This window comes from Giraffa tippelskirchi, chromosome 2 (assembly GCF_054371585.1).
Source record: "Giraffa tippelskirchi isolate mGirTip1 chromosome 2, T2T-mGirTip1v1.2.pri, whole genome shotgun sequence".
NCBI classification, from domain to species: domain Eukaryota; kingdom Metazoa; phylum Chordata; class Mammalia; order Artiodactyla; family Giraffidae; genus Giraffa; species Giraffa tippelskirchi.
The window spans coordinates 17909910-17924578 of NC_137276.1; the positions used below are offsets into that span (position 1 = coordinate 17909910).

General features: G+C 46.2%; 1 protein-coding gene across 2 annotated transcripts in view; it reads right to left on the reverse strand.

Annotated features, from left to right (window-relative positions):
- Positions 1–534: 534 nt before the first annotated feature.
- TCF7L2 (transcription factor 7 like 2) overlaps positions 535–14669 on the reverse strand; it is a 215485-nt gene continuing 201350 nt past the window's right edge. The window contains exons 12-18 of one of the 2 annotated variants that reach the window (XR_014068424.1): positions 6953–7053; positions 6193–6396; positions 5390–5513; positions 4937–5035; positions 1188–1292; positions 794–837; positions 535–691 (exon numbers count right to left, since the gene is read on the reverse strand). The gene's annotated coding sequence lies outside the window, so the exon portion shown is untranslated. The remainder of the gene's footprint in view (positions 692–793; positions 838–1187; positions 1293–4936; positions 5036–5389; positions 5514–6192; positions 6397–6952; positions 7054–14669) is intronic. The other variant, XR_014068423.1, reaches the window with a different exon arrangement.

Genomic DNA, 14669 nt, shown 5'->3' on the forward strand with positions numbered 1-14669 from the left:
CACTCTTCCTTTTATAGGAATCTCCCTTTGTGAAGGCTGCTAGAGTTTTCTCAAGTATCGAACAGGCGGAAAGTTGGGTATCTTTGAATCCTCTTTCTGAAGCAGTCCAGCCTCAGACAAGATGAGCTCAGCTTGGAGGAGATGGTGCACAACAGAGGATATGTTTGTAAACTGGTGACCTCCCATTTTGCTCAGGACTCTAGGGACTGGTAATGGGGCAGCCATCCTGGCTGGGCCTGTAGTGTGAATGCTTCAGAGACCAGCCAGGGGAAGATTTCAGAGCTGGTCTGAAGAACATTTCCCTGGCTTCTGTTGGCCATGGGGATGAGGGCAGGAATATGCTGAATCCAGCTCAAAATGGCTTGCTGCTAAGTCACTTCAGTCGTATCTGACTCTGTGCGACCCTACAGATGGCAGCCCACCAGGCTCCCCCGTCCCTGGGATTCGCCAGGCAAGAACACTGGAGTGGGTTGCCATTTCCTTCTCCAACACATGAAAGTGAAAAGTGAAAGTGAAGTCGCTTAGGAGAGCTGATTTCCAGTAATTCTGCATACCAGTTTTATTTTTCCACTTAACACAAATGTATTTTTTCACACTTCTGGAGGCTGGAAGTCCAAGATCAAGATGCCAGAAGGGTTGGTTTCTCCTGAGACTTCTCTCCTTGGCTTGCATATTTCCCATGTCCATCCCTCTGTGTGCCAAGAGACGGTTTTTAAAAATTAAGTTGTGTAAACTTACAACCAGATAAATCATATTGACAGCAAAAGTGATAAACATTCAAAGCATCACTTACTTTACCATTATCTATGCTTTTGTGGTGATGCATATCTAGTACACCTATGAAAGTGAAAGCATTAATAACTCAGTCATGTCCGACTCTTTGCGACCCCATGGACTATAGTCCACCAGGCTCCTCAGTCCATGGGATTCTCCAGACAACAATACTAGAGTGGGTTGCTATCCCTTTCTCCAGGGGATCTTCCCCACCCAGGGATCAAACCCGTGTCTCCCACATTGCAGACAGATTCTTTACCATCTGAGCCACCAGGGAAGTATCATGGGAATATTGAGTAATGTATGTTTCTGAGCATCTGTATCTAACTCCATATAGAGTCACATAGATAGATGGAAATTGGCCATGGTAGAGTATTTCATTTACACCATAGAAATCAGCAAATGCTACAAACCAGGGATTTTCCTCTTGAAGTTGTTAAACATTTATCAGTGCCCTGGTTTGGGGAGAGAAGTGGTCTGGCCCAGCTCCTTGGTCACTAGACTCAGTTACTTTCCCTCTGAAACAAGAGAGAGAAGAGATGGAATGGTCGGTGGCTTTGAAGACAAACTGTATAAAACTACTAGTGCTTCTGAGTTTCTTGACCCTCTAGTCACCCATTCATCCCCTCTTTTCTGTTTCTCACTGAAAAATATCGCATTAGGAAAATATAAATCATTTCTGGTTCTGAGACCTTTTTATAAATAATCTTTTCCAATGTCTGCCTTTAACCAGGATAATTCAAGGCCAAAAAGTGGATCTGCATGCTGGGTTCAGGAATGGGGGCCAGAGGCCACGTTTCAGGCTCTGGGGTCATCACCTGCCTTTGAGCCTACCTGTGTCCTCACAAGGCCTCTCTCTCTCTCTGGGCCTCAGCTGAGAAGGCTAAAGCCATCAGCCCTCCCATGGGGTATCTGCACTTGAACAGGGGCCTGGGGAGACTGAAATGTCTTCAGGGCCACCCCGAATAATCCCATAGCAGGGGTCTAGGCCTTGGGGGCACTGTGCAAATTTGAGTCTGGTGGCCTTCCAAAAGCACATCATGTGGGCCACTGTCTTCTCATCCTAGAACACTGCACTCGGTCAGGGTCTTTCTCTCTCCTGCCCCAGACAACACAGGGCTACAGGAGCAGTAATAACAACCAGTGTTCATGGAACAGACCCCATGTGTCTGTCACTGGCCCAAGCATTTCCATCTCACCGAGCTTCCCGGAAACAGGCAGTGTCTTAATTCCACTTGACGGCTAAGGAAACAAGGCAAGGAGCAGTTCCTTAACTTGGCCAATAAGCTCAGCCAGGAAGCCACAGGATGGGGTTCACACCCAGCCAGGCTAACTTCAGGGTTCTCCTTCTTAACCACTCTGCTTAACCGGTTCCCAAGAATTATCTTTTCTGACCCAAAGACCTAAGCCTACTTGGTTCCCCAACACCCAAGTCTGGTCAATGGGAAACAGGAAAAAGGCAGGAGAGAAGGGTAGGGGTGAAGACAAGGAGGTCAGAAATGGGGTGAAAACCAAAGTAGGAGGGGGCATAGCTATTATCCTGATGCCTCTACTGGGCATTCCCTTGGCCCTTGAGGCCTAGGAGTTTACAGGGGTACCCAGTCCTTGAAGGCAAAAGGAGAAGAGGGTGGCAGAGGATGAGATGGCTGGATAGCATCACGGATTCAATGGACATGAACTTGGGCAAGCTCCAGGAGATGGTAAAGGACAGGGAAGGCTGGTGTGCTACAGTCCATGGGGTCGCAAAGAGGCAGACTTGACTAAGCGATTGAACAACAACAACACTTCCGTAGGGTGAGACTCACTCCTAGAATGTCCCTCCTCCCCTGACACATGGGGCCCAAGGCCTGCGTGGAATTGTTTCAGGTCTTGAAGGGCAGCAGCCTGAGGACCTCGGCACTGTGCACACACACCCTGCTCTCCCCAAAATGGAGAGCATCGCTGAACAGTCCCCCCCTAACAACAATGGGGCTATACCTCGGTCTTTTTTTCCGCCAACGACCTCAACACCTACAAGGCACTTTCAAAGTCAGTTTCTGATTTGCTCTTTATGATCCTGTGAGGAAAGCCTGTGTAACGAGAATACCTTTTGCAGAAGGAGAAGTTCATACAAATGCCTCTGGGGTTGGGCCTGGGCTGCTCAGCCCAGCTGGCCTGAAGCGCGGCCTCTGGACTCACAGTCCAGTGCTCACTTTACAGCAGCATCCGCATGCACAACCCTACCCACCGGCCCCCACCCCGCCCTGCAGGAGGCCTAGTTTCTTAGAAGCAGATGAAATCAATTGGTCCTTGGAAATATGTCAACCACCGAGACCAGAAGACAAGTGCCAGGAGGAAAGAAATATTTGAGATTCCTGTTAAAGAACAATGTTGGGTTTGACCTGAATAACACCAGAGAAAAAGGAGAAAATAATAATGTCAGACATTACATAATCTGTGGAGACGCAGAAGGAAGCTGGAGCTGGAAGGAGCACAGTGGGGGAGATTTCAAAGGGGTCACCTTTCCCCATGGAAAGGATGAGGGGGTGGACAGGGTCACTGACGTACACTGAGCTGTTGCCATCTACTAGGCAGTGGGCAGTAGATCGATACCATGACAACCCCGTGGCCTAAAGATTATTATCTCCAGCCTGTGGATGGGAATGCTGAGAGAACAAGGGTAATTTCATCCTCCCTAAGCAGCACTGAGATGCTCAAGGGCTCTTCCTCAAATAGGGAGCAGGCTGAGGGCTTCAGTATGGTGTTTAAGAGCAAGGACTTTAATAGCCAAAGCCCATTAATTAGTGACTGGCTAAACAAAATGCAGCAAATCCATACAATCGAATACTACACAACAATCAAGGGGAAAGCACAATCTGGATGGACTTCAACATTATGCTGGGACTTTCCTGGCATCCAGCAGTTAAGACTCCATGCTTCCAAGGCACGGCAAGTGGATTCGACCCCTGGTTGGGAAAACTAAGGTTCCACATGCCACGTGGTATAGCCAAAAAAAAAAAAATATATAATATATATATAATGTATATATATTACATAATATAATATAATATATATAATGTATATATATTATATACATAATATTATATATATATATATATAAACATTACACTAAGTCCTACATTCTCCACCAAATGATATGAACCCTAAAAGGGAGAAAGTTGGGGGCAAAAACTTCTTAGCTATTACAATAATTATGGTTTTCCAAAGCTCAACTCAACCTGACAAAATCATATTCCTCAGTATTTAATTTCTGTCTTTCGGGAGAATTTTAATTGCATATAATTCTTCCCCTTGGGGAAGGTGTGGATGATGAAAGAAAGGTTGAGAAGCACTGTGCTAAATGAAAGAAGCCAGACGCAAAAGACCATATAATGTGTGACTCCACATGTAGGAAATGGGAAGAAAAGGCAAACCTACAGAGAGAGAAAGATGAGCAGTTGCCCAGGGCTGGGCGTGGGAACAGGGTGTGACTGCAAATGAGCAAAAGGGACCTTTCTGGGGTGATGAGAATGTTCTAAAATTGAACTGTGGTGACGGTTGCACAACTCTGTAAATTTCCTCAAAGTCACTGAACTGTACACTTAAGACAAGTGAGTTTTCTGGTATTGAAACTATACTTCACTAAAGCTATTTTTTAAAAAATAGGAAGAACACAGGCTTGGGGGCTCTGAGAGGCCTAGCTCCAGTCCTGGTTCCCTCACTCCCTTGGCCCAGGCAGCTCCCTCTGGGCTTCCAGTGTGCTCAACTATGAAATGGAGCTGCTAGGAGAGCTTTGGGAGGCTGGGGGATGCAGTGAGTCAGGCACCAAAGAGTGAGACAGACCTAGAAAACCTCTCACCTTTCAGGTCTCAGATGACCTAGAAAACCTCTCACCTTTCAGGTCTCAGATGACACAGCACCTCCCTGAGAGGCCCCCTTAATGCTTGGAGGCTCTTGCCCATCGTAACATCGGTTTATTTCCCTGTGGCACTTACTGAAATCTCAAGGGGCCCTTTTGTTTACTTGGTGGTTGTCTATCTCCCCACCCTCCCCTGGAATGTTAGCTCTGGGCGGGCAGGGACCTAATCGACACCATCCCTGTTAGAAGGACACCCCACACTAGCACAGAGCAGTGATGTAAAAATGTTAGCTGTGGTTATTACTATTATTACTGGCAGAATACCCAATGAGCTAAGTTTGATCATCCGAAAGTCGCAAGTTTCTGGAGCTGTCTTTCCTTCACAAAGACCTCTATGTCAGGTGTGTAGAGGGGTGAACAATCCTATGAAAAAAAAAAATTGCTTTAATGACATTGATTCACTGGCCCTGCCTGACTGCTGAGGCGATTCGTATCCTGAAGGCCACGGGGGCTCATGAACTACTGAAAACAGATGCAGTCTGTTGTTTGTAATCAAGCATATCCACTTCGGGGCTGGCGTAGGGTGATGGTTATTAGCACTGACCAGAATTTCAAAGGGTTCATGATGGTTAAATAAAGCCATGATTCTCTGGTGCTTTCCAGGTAAAATGGAGACTCCTAAGTGTGGAGGCCATGCCTCTACTTACTCTCTTTCTCTGCATTTCAAGCACTAAACACACACACATCTCATCCGAAACTCCAACCCTAATGGAGAACCTGGGGGCTGGGCAGTGAGGAGGAATCTTCTTCGTGAAGCTGAAAACAGACCAGCTGTGATAGGAGCCCAGCAAGACGGGAAACAGGAAGACTGGAGACCTCAGGGCTCACACAACATCTGCTCCTGGAATAGCAAATTGTGCAATTAGAACTTGGGCTGGACACGCATAAGGAAAGCTGCAAAGAGAGAAAAGGAGATCGAACCTCACTTTGCTTCTGAATGCCCGTCAGAGGGGCAGGCTATCCACCTGGAGCACCTGCGCGCAGGCGCAGGGCACGGAGACAGGGGCGGGGCCGGCCTGGGACGCTTGGGGGCGGGGCCAGCCTGGGGCCCCTGGGGGCGGGGCCAGTCGTCCTGGGGGCACCTGACAGCTGGGCCCTGTAGGTTGCAGGCTAAGACTGTGTGATCCATCAACAGGCTTCTATGGGTGATTTTCCAGGGTGTGTGTGTACGCACACCGTGTGAGTGCAATAGGGAGAGAGAAGAAAGAAAAATAAGCTCTCTGCCATGAACAGAGCATACTTCACCATCCACTCTTAAAACAGGGTGTCAGACAGCCAGGGGCCCAGGAAACCAGCTCCTATTCTCTGAACATTATGACCCTTAAAGAATAAAAACAAGAAGGGAGAGGCCAGGGGAACGGGCTCATTACACCTACCAAGCGACAAATCACTTGGAAAACATAAATAGGTTTTCAAGGACACTCCTCCACTAACGAAGCTAAAGTGTTTTTCTTTCAAACCCCGGCAAGAAAATCCAAGGGATGAACAAACTTCGCTTATTTTAGTTTCTACTCAATTACCTGTTAATGGAAAAAATCTGGCACCACGCGTAATGAGGCGGGCATGAGCTCACTGGCGCGGGGCTCGGCGCTGTCAGGAAGGCTGCAACAAGCCGGGCATTTATCTGCCTCTCTGTAACCCTTTTCAAACTCGCTGTCAGGGAGCCCACGCCAAGCGGGCAGGAGAGGAAGGGCTTGGAACCTGCTGCCGGCCTCCGAGGCCCTCTGGGAAAAAGAAAATTGTTGTTGGCAAGTCTGCCTGGCTCCAGAAATTGATCCAGCGCCCCCCACTTGTCCGAGCAGCAGCAGACAGAGCTAAGAATTTTGTTATAATTAAATAGAGTGCTGATTGGTTGCTAGAGGTGGTCTTGAAACTGGTGTTTAAAAGCAGAGGAGAACAAGGGTTACTATTCATAGGAAAAGCTCAGAGTCTTAAAAATCCATCTGTTTCGTTCCCAAATTTAGGCCAAAAAAATGCTCACTTGCTGTCTTTAAAAATACCACCTGCTTTGCAATATTGTATAATGTGCCATTATATAAGGTGGAGGAGGGGCAGAGGGGACAGCCGGGCAGAAGGATGCGGTGTGGTAGCCCGCACCTTCCTGGGAGAACAGCTCTCTGCAGAGGCCAGGCTGTCTGCTCCTAAAGCTGAGTGCTCCTCCTCAGATGCCCAACAACCAACCTCAAGGCACTCGAGAGACTTTCCAGTACCCCCTTAGTGAGTTGCATTCAAGAGCCCCCAAATGTCAGGCTCTGGTAGCTACAGACATCCATCGTGCACCTGGCCTCCGGGATCAACCATCTGGGGGGTTGCACTCAGGGCTGGACTGGACTCTCCCTCCTGCTCACCACAGCTGGTAGCCCATGGTGAAGTCACAGCTCCTGGAACCGAGAGAAGGAGAGGTCCTCTTAGCCCTGGAGCCAGGGCCATTTAGTACCCTCCCACAACACAGCACCCTAACCCTAAGGCAGAGCAGTCGTGGGACATAGGGTTCCCCACAGGGCAGCCCTGTTTCTCCCAAGTGGACAGATGTCCCAGTCCAGCCTAGTCCTAACAGCTTTTCCTAAACCTTGCAGAAGTGTCGGGACTCAGTTTCTCTTTTAAGATTCTCATATGCAAGGTAACCGAAGAGAATCAGCTAATTTTAACCCCAGCGCTGGCACTTTTCCGCTGACTGATGCTGAATGTGTTGCTGAGCTCCTTCTCATGATCGTGGAAACAGGAAGACTCTCATCGTAGTATTTGGGTGAAGAACAAATAAAATCATGTGTGCTGTGCCAGATGCCCAGAAGCCTACTGTGGTGCCTGGCACGACAGAGGCGCCCACTAACAGGTGGCTTCTGAACTCCTATAAGCTGCACACGCTGGTCCTCCATTGCATTGGAGTCTGCAAACCCGGACACTGACCCAAGATTGGGAACGAGTCTCAGAGCTGGCAGCAGGATGCAAATCCCCCATCCTCAAAGCCAGTCAGTAGAGGAGTTAAGGCTGGAGTGGTTACTGGAGAGAACCCTGGTCTAGATTGCAAGGAATCCTGGCATCTAGCCTAGAACCTGCCAGCACCCAGCTGTGTGGTTTCAGGCAAGACACACTTGGGGCCCCTTCTCTGGGCTGCAGTTTCCTCTGGTCCTTCTTTCCAGCTCTTGGAGATGAAGCAGTCTGACTCTGTTTAGAGCAGCTGTTCTTGGCCTTACAAGGCCCTCCTGGAACTCCTACCCAGTAGGATAGAACTTACATGTCTCCACAGCTCCCTCCTGGGAATTCTGATGTCCTGGGTGGAGGTGGGGGGGTCTAAACAGGAGCCCCCCTCCACACCTTGATGCCAATGTTAGGCTCTAATTTCATAACAAACCCATGATTTCCCATTTCCACCCTCCCCTCCAACCCTTGCACCCTGAAAAGCAAATACAGAACCAGAGTGGTTTCTAGCAGGATATTATCTGAAAAGTTATTAATAGGAATTGAATGTGTAAGTGTAGTATTTATCCTCAGGGGCCATTCCAGTAGCCCCACTCCATCCACATTTTTTCACTGTGAATTTCCTTCCACCCTTGGTCTCATAAAGCTAACAGGGATATGGGTGAGAGGTGGGCAGTACTTAGCTTGTTTTATGTAGTAACCACTGCTACCTTTAGAATCCAGAGGAAGTTAACATTGCTTAACCCGAATTCTTCATAATTCCATAAACCGAGTGAATAGGGGGCATTACATGTTTTTTTCAAAAGGTTTGTTTCATGACTTTTAGCTGCGGTCGTTCGCCTGCCGGGCCCTAGCCTGTAGACCCCATGGTGATCGTAGCCACAGTCTTTTATTACTGCCCCAGGCAAGACAAACAACTGAGAGGACTTTTGTCCTCCTCACCTGCCCAGTATCACCTCCAGCATTTCAGTGGAATGCAGTGTGTGTCATCTATGGGAAGAGTCCAGAGGGATTGTGAGCACACTGGATGAAAACTACCCATTGTATGAAAACCCCAATTTATCCATCCTATTATTGATGGACAGTGTGTATGAGTCCAGTTTATGGCCATTATGAACAAAGCTGCTATGATCATCTACTAGAGGTAAACTTATGCTATTGGAATATTATCTTTTTTTGTGAATCACCTAGTCTCATTTTTGCTTGGTTTGGTTCTAGTTTTTGCCCATTTTTAGTTGATTAAGCTATCTTTCCTTTGATTTTTAGGAACTTTTTATTCTCCTGGATATCAGTCCTTCATCAGATAAATATGTTACAAATATTATCTCCTACCTGTGGCTTGCCTTTTCATCCTTTGATTGAGTTTGTGATAAATGCTCTCAACAAACTAAGACTAAAAAAAGCACATATCTACAAAAGAGGGCTTCCCTGATGGTTCATTGGTAAAGAATCTGCCTGCCAATGTAGGAGACACGGGTTCAATCCCTGGGTTGGGAAGATCTCCTGGAGAAGGAAATGGTAACCCACTCCAGTATTCTTGCCTGGGAAATCCCATGGACAGGGAAGCCTGGCATGCTGCAGTCCATGGGGTCACAAAGAGTCAGACCCGACTTAGCAATTAAACAACAACAATCTACAAAAGCAGCTGCCAATACACAGTTGTTGTTCAGTCACTCAATTGTGTCTGACCCTTTGTGACCCCATGGACTGCACCACACCTGACTTCCCTGCCCTTCACTATCTCCCAGAGTTTGCTCGAACTCATGTCCATTGAGTCAGTGATGCCATCCAACCATCTGGTCCTCCGTCGTCCCCTTCTTCTCCTCCCGCCTTCAATCTTTCCCAGCATCAGGGTCTTTTCAAATGAGTCAGCTCTTCGCATCAGGTGGCCAAAGGATTGGAGCTTCAGCTTCAGAATCAGTCCTCCCAATGAATATTCAGGACTGATTTCCTTTAGGATGAACTGGTTGGATCTCCTTGCAGTCCAAGGGACTCTCAAGAGTCTTCTCCAACACCACAGTTCAAAAACATCAATTCTTCGGCGCTCAGCTTTCTTTATAGTCCAACTCTCACATCCATATATGACCACTGGAAAAACTGTCACTTTGACTATATGGACCTTTGTCAGCAAAGTAATGTCTCTGCTTTTTTAATATGCTGTCTAGGTTTATCATAGCTTTTCTTCCAAGAAGAGTCTTTGAATTTCGTGGCTGCGGTGTCCATCTGCAGTGACTTTGGAGCCCAAGAAAATAAAGTCTTTTACTGTTTCCACTGTTTCCCCGTCTATTTGCCATGAAGTGATGGGGCTGGATGCCATGATCTTCATTTTTTGAATATTGAGTTTTAAGCCAGCTTTTATACATACTTAATGGTAAAATAGTGAATGCTTTCCCCTGAGTTCAGAAAAAAGACAAGGAAATCCAATGTCAGCACTCCTATTCGATGTTCTATTGGAGGCCCTTGCCAGTATAATAAAGAAAAAAACAAAAGAGCAGAAGAGGAAGTGTAAAGATTGGAAGGGAAGAAATAACATTATCAATAGTTGCAGATAATACAATTATATGGAGAGAAATATCCAAAAAAGCTATAGCTAACCTATTAGAATTCATATGTGAATTTAGCAAGGCTATTGGATGAAAGGTTAATATAAAAAATAAAGAATAATTTGATATACTGGCATCAATCAAATAGACATAAAATTTTTTTAAATACCACTTATGATCATTTCAAAAAACATGAGATATCTGGGGATAAGTTGAATGAAAGACGTGCAAAATCTCTATACATAAAACTATAAAAACTTTTGTTATGGGCTAAACTGTGTGTGTGCCTGAGTGTGCATGTAACTCCTTGCGACCCCAAAAACTATAACCTGCCAGGCTACTCTGTCCATGGGATCATCCCAGCAACAACAGTGGAGTAGAGTGCCATTTCCTCCTCCAGGGAATCTTCCCAACCCAAGCATCAAACCCATGTCTCCTGTGTCTCCTGCATTGGCAGGCAGATTCTTTACCACTGAGCCACCTGGGAAGCCTTGGGCTAAATTGTATCCCCCACCAAATTCATATGTTGAACTCCTAACCCCTTGTACCTCAGAATGTGACTGTATTTGAAGATAGGGCCTTTAAAGATGCAATTAAGGTAAGAAGATCCATATATGTATCTTTGATAAAGTCACTTAGCCTTGCTAAGTCTCAAATTTTCTACACTTGTAAAATGAACATAAAAGGAGTCTCTATTCCCATGAGGATTAAATGAGAAACACGAGAAGAGTTTTTAGCACATCCTCTGGTCATTATCCTTCTATGAAGCCACTTTCCAGGTGAACGGCTTGTCCAGGCTTCAGGAATGTTGGTGGCCCCTTTTCTTAAAGACTCTGTCCTATTTAGATACTGCACGACTGAGCTCAGAGGGAAAAAACAGAGACCAAGCTGACTTTACCCAGACCTCTGTGCCAGTTCAGTTCAGTCTCTCAGTCATGTCTGACTCTTTGCAACCCCTGGGACTGAACCATGCCAGGCTTCCCTGTCCATCACCAACTCCCGGAGCTTATTCAAACTCATGTCCATTGAGTCAGTGATGCTATCCAACCATCTCATCCTCTGTCATCCCCTTCTCCTCCTGCCTTCAATCTTTCCCAACATCAGGGTCTTTTCCAATGAGTCAGTTCTTTGTATCAGGTGGCCAAAGGATTGGAGTTTCAGCTTCAGCATCAGTCCTTCCAATGAATATTCAGGGTTGATTTTCTTTAGGAAGGACTGGTTGGATCTCCTTGCAGTCCAAGGGACTCTCAGGAGTCTTCTCCAACACCACAAGTCAAAGGCATCAATTCTTCGGTGCTCAGTTTTCTTTATAATCCAACTCTCACATCCATACATGACTACTGGAAAAACCATAGTTTTGAATAGATGGACTTTTGTTGGCGAAGTAATGTCTCTGTTTTTTAATATGCTGTCTAGGTTTATCATAGCTTTTCTTCCAAGGAGCAAGCATCTTTTAATTTCATGGCTGCAGTCACCATCTGCAGTGATTTAGAGCTCCCCAAAATAAAGTCTGTCATGATTTCCATTGTTTCCCCATCTCTTTGCCATGAAGTGATGTGACCGAATGCCATGATCTTTGTTTTCTGAATGTTGAGTTTTAAGCCAACTTTTTCACTCTCCTCTTTCACTTTCATCAAGAGACTCTTTAGTTCTACATTTTCTGCCATAAGGGTGGTGTCATCTGCATATCTGAGGTTACTGATATTTCTCCTGGCAATCTTGATTCCAGCTTGTGCATATAAGTTAAATAAGCAAGGTGACAATATACAGCTTTGATGTACTCCTTTCCCTATTTGGAACCAGTCTGTTGTTTCATGTCCAGTTACAACTGTTGCTTCTTGACCTGCATACAGATTTCTCAGTGCTTGGTTCAAATTGGTGTGCAAGAAATAGTTGTTAAATGAATGAATGAGTGAATCAATGAATCAGTGTGTTTACAGCTCCCATTAAGTGCACTCACAAAATTCTAGATTTAAAAAACCCAGACTCAGAATTCACCAAATTTGCCCATCAGACCCACACCAGGGTTCATGCTGGCCTCTGCCATCACCACACACCTGGGAATGCCAGACCAGATCTGAAATGGGAGATGAGGATGCCAACCCCAGAGGGGCGCCCTCTAGAGCATCAGACCGCTAGCCTTGTTTATTGGTGATTCCAAGCTCTGGTTTCTGGCACTTGCCTTGACGCACAAGACTTTTAGGCTATTCTTTAGTTTCTTTCCAAAAGGCTTTAATTAAAAACATATGTCAATGTCACAAAAAGCATGTCATCCAGAACTGCAGCTCTCCAAAAGGTAGAAGAATTATTCCTTGAACCATGAAGTTCCAGGTAAAGTGAATGACTGTGGAAAGTCACAGTAGCCCAGGCCTGTGGTCCCTCATCTACTATGGACGGTTCTTCCACATCCAGGGGCTTCCCTGGTGGCTCAGCTGGTAAAGAATCCGCCTGCATGCGGGAGACCTGGGTTCGATCTCTCAGTTGGGAAGATCCCCTGGAGAACAGAAAGGCTACCCACTCCAGTATTGTGGCCTGGGGAACTCCATGGACTAGTCCATGGCGTCACAAAGAGTCGGACACGACTGAGTGACTCTCATTTTGACTTTCATTTTCCACATCCAGATCTCTATAATTCTCTGACCTGGGTTTAAAGATTCAGACTAGTGGAATCCCAAGGAGAAATAAGGAAAGCAAATAATTATGACCAGCCTTCTGCTTTTGTGATAATAATAAACACTATGATTTATTATTCCAGGCACTCTGCATTCCAGCCCTCATAAGAATCTGTCAAAATGACACTTGTCACATTGACAAAATGACATATTGTCACTGGGTGTTAGATGAAGAAACAGAGGCTCAGAGAGATTAAGGCATTGCCCAAGGACACACAGTGAGGGAGTCAGATGGAGATTCTCCAAGCTCAGGTTCATGCCACTGCTCCCACATGCTTCCTGTCTTCAAATCCTGGATCCAGACAAAAGGCTCTGACCCTCTATGCATGTACATCATCAGAATAAAAAGTGAATTTTCCATTATCTGAAATGGAAACACATCTACTATAATAATCCCTCTTGGCACGGGATTGTCCAAAACTACCACCAACAGTGGAACAACTGCCCATTCTGGAGGATTCTGTTCTAAGACCCTGCCACTTGTCCCAGAATTGGCAAATGCCTCTGTTGTGGGCTGAAGGGTAGCCCCTTAAAATATATGTCCATATCCTAATCCTAGAACCTTTATTACTTTATATGGCAGAAGATGTGATTAGGTTAAGGACCTAGAGAGACGTGGCTTAGCCAGGATCATCCAGGGAGCACAAACATAATCCCAGGTATCCTTTTAAGAGAGAGGCAGGGGGACTTTTGGGACAGATGCAGAGGAGGCAGTGATGAGAAGGTAGAGGCAGAGATCTGAGTGATGTGGCTATAAGACAAGGAACACCCAGGACTGTAGGCGGCCACCAGAAGCTGAAAGAGGCTCCAGCACATCTGGAGAAACCACACACTGACTTCGACTTCTGGCCTCCAGAGCTGTGAGAGCTATGCCACCATGTCTGTGTTCCTTTGTTACAGCAGGCACAGGTGGCTAATACACACTACTACTATGGGGAGAAATACCAACAACCTCAGATATGAAGATGATACCACTCTAATGGCAGAAAGCAAAGAGGAACTAAAGAGCCTCTTGATGAGGGTGAAAGAGGAGAGTGAAAAATCTGGCTTGAAACTCAACATTAAAAAACTAAGATCATGGCATCCAGTCCCATCATTCCATGGCAAACAGATGAGGAAAAAAGGTGGAAGCGGTGACACATTTCCTCTTCTTGGGCTCTAAAATCACTGTGGATGATGACTGCAGCCATGAAATTAGAGGACAACTGCTTCTTGGCAGGAAACCTATAACAAACCTGAACAGTGTATTAAAAAGCAAAAACATCACTTTGCCAACAAATGTCCATATAGTCAAGGCTATGGTTTTTCCAGTTGTCATGTACAGATGTGAGAAGTGAATCATAAAAAAGGCAGCTGCTGCTGCTGCTAAGTTGCATCAGTCGTGTCCGACTCTGTGCGACCCCATAGACGGCAGCCCACCAGGCTCCTCTGTCCCTGCGATTCTCCAGGCAAGAACACTGGAGTAGGCTGCCATTTCCTTCCCCAGTGCATGAAAGTGAAAAGTGAAAGTGAAGTCGCTCAGTTGTGTCCGACACTTCGTGACCCCATGGGCTGCAGCCTACCAGGCTCCTCTGTCCATGGGGTTCCCCAGGCAAGAGTACTGGAGTGGGTTGCCAGTGCCTTCTCCAAAAGAAGGCAGAGTGCCACAGAATTGATGCTTTCGAACTGTGGTGCAGTAGAAGACACTTGAGAGTCCCTTGGACAGCAAGGAGATCAAACCTGTCAATCCTAAAGGAAATCAATCCTGAATACTCACTGGAAGGACTAATGCTGAAGCTGAACCTCCAATACTTTGGCCATCTGATGCAAAAAGCCAACTCATTGGAAAAGACCCTGATGCTGGGAAAGATCGAGGACAGAAGG